The following is a 2,691-nucleotide window of genomic DNA, read 5'->3' as shown; positions in this document are numbered from 1 at the left end:
TGGAATCCATAACATATGAGTTTAATATAGCTTTTAATGGCAAGACTCTTGAAAATCCATAACTTGAGGACAAGTTATGGACCTCATAAAACAATTTATGGGAAAAGACTCTTCAATAGCATAACTTATGACTATTAAAGACTCATTAAAAAGAAAAACTTTTGGTTTTCCATAACTTGAGGACAAGTTATGGAATCCATTAAAGTTCATTTAGATCATCTAATAAACAAATAAACATGTCAAGAAAAAACTATGAGCTAGATTAAACTCATATGAACAAGACAATTCAAATCAAGCAATCTTCATGTAGTTAGCCTAACCATTAAACTAATACAAAACATGAAACTTTTGACAATTATCATTTGAATTGGATTAGAATGATCATTACCACATCAAAAATAAGTTTATAATTTCAAAAACAGCTTAGGGTAATGATTCTAGTCCAATTCCAACCAAAAAAGTCGAAAATATGCACTCTGGGCCTCCTACTCGTCGAGTGTATGAACAAACTCGGCGAGTTGGTCAGTTTTCGCCTTGGACTCGGCGAGTCCACCAGTGGACTCGGCGAGTCTACTGTCCAGAAAGCCAGTTTTTCGATTTTTTCAGCATTTGCATCATGTATAATTGAAAAGCAAGCCTATGCTCTGATATCACTGATGGGTTTTGAGCATTCTAACACTCTTATGGTGTGCATGCAACCCTATGTGCATTGGATCTATGTTTTCACTATTATACATGCAAATATACAAAATTCCAAAGCATCATCCTAACTAGCATATTATGGAGAAACTATACTACAAAAGTCTAGTTAGATGACATACCTTTTGATGGAGCTTGAAGTCTTGAACCTTTATGATGAGAATTATGAACATTGGTTTGGCATGCGGAATTAAAGTTTGCACAATGAACATGGTGATTTCGGTGTTCAAGAGATGTATTGATTATGTGTTGTGTTACAAAAAGGGATCTAGATCTAGTCTACATAAATAACACACACTTACACACTCAACTTTTACACCTCTCAAGCACACCTCTACAAGTGGAATAAACCCACCTTATATAGAGGTGTTTACATGTCTCTCTCTCACTCTCTATCTCTCATGTGTCATAAGGCTAATACACCACATGCAAGCGGGTTTTACAAAAGTCAAACATTACAAAGTCATTCATGGAAAACTTTGTACCCCAACACTTTAATAGCTTAGCCCCAATAGTGTGGAAGCCTTAAATGGAATCACACAACACCACCAACAAATGTAATAAATTGACAAGAAGGTTACTTTGGTTCTCCCTATGAAATCGGCCCTTGCCCTCACTATGTGTATCCACTAGTGCCATTTCATGAACCATGGGATCCTTTATATAGTGTGGCTCATTAGGGTTACACCATGTAAACCGTAATGTGCATGACTTTCCATTTCCTTCATGATCCATGGGTTTTAACCTCCATGGAGTATCCATGGGTTACCACATGGGTTAAGCCCAACATGAAGGACAACGAATCACAAGCCCACATATATAAGAATGAATGATTTACATAATCAATCCCCATATATTTAATTAGTCTCTTTTGATCACAAAATTAATTCCAAATTAATTCTTGATCAATACTAATTAAATAATATGATTTCATATTAATATATTAGAACTTATAATATATTAATATAAATCATAAATAACCTTCTCTCATTTGTCTATCCAATTGTTCCGATGCCATGCAACCCAAATGGACCATGCTACTCTCGGGTCGAGTACATACCAATAATAGTTATGGGCTTAGACATCTAATCCAACAGATTGGTTGTGCCGGTGCTTTACAGAAACTGGTAGTGTGCCCCTTCCTGTTGCAATTTTTGCAATGCATCTCCCAAAAAACTTCGATGTGATGGTAGTTATGCTTGTTACACTTTGTAAGGGTTCCAGCACATCGACTGATATATGCTGGAGCGGTAGGAACAACAGCAGGAATAGTAACGGCGTGGACTGCCACGATTTGCTGTTTCCTTGGGGACTCTTACGAAGATTGGCCCCTTTCTTTTTTTCCAGATCTTCTTTTTGTTTCCAGTCGGTTTGGGTTGCTCAGGAAAAACTGTCATGAAGACTTGGCGAACTCCATGATCCACTAGTGTCTGTGCCAGCCGCTTGGCACAATTGAAAGTGAGTGGATTTGCAGCTATCATGTTCCCTTGGATCTGAGGAGATAGTCCTCAAATGTATCTCTCCACTTTCTTACTTTCCGGGTTGACCATCCTGGGACACAGAATAGCCAGGTCACTAAATCTGGCTGTGTAAGCAGCAATGTCAGAGTCTTTCATCGTCAGACCCCAGAGCTCTTGCTCTAGCTTTTGTACTTCGCCCCTCGGGCAGTACTCTTCCATCGTCAGTGCTTTTAAGTTCTCCCAGCCCATTGAGTTAACCATTGTAAGGGTCAATGACTTCATATGGTCATTCCACCATGTAAGGGCCCTGTCAGAGAAGGTGCATGCAGCAAACTTCACTTTGCTCCCTTCTAGGCATACATATATCTGAAAGTTTGACTCTGTTTTCTCGAACCATTGCATTAAAGCAATGACTCCCCAGCTTCCATTAAAGGATTTGGGTTTGAAGTTGGTGAAGCCTTTGTAGGAACACTCCCTTGGGTGTCCATGGCTGTCTCCTTGGTTAGATGGGTTGGCACCACTTCCTGCCCCA

This window comes from Lactuca virosa, chromosome 8, assembly GCF_052849685.1.
Source record: "Lactuca virosa cultivar CGN04683 chromosome 8, Lactuca_virosa_CGN04683_v6, whole genome shotgun sequence".
Lineage (NCBI taxonomy): Eukaryota > Viridiplantae > Streptophyta > Magnoliopsida > Asterales > Asteraceae > Lactuca > Lactuca virosa.
The sequence above is the reverse complement of the archived record's forward strand: the minus strand, read 5'-3'. Positions refer to the sequence as shown.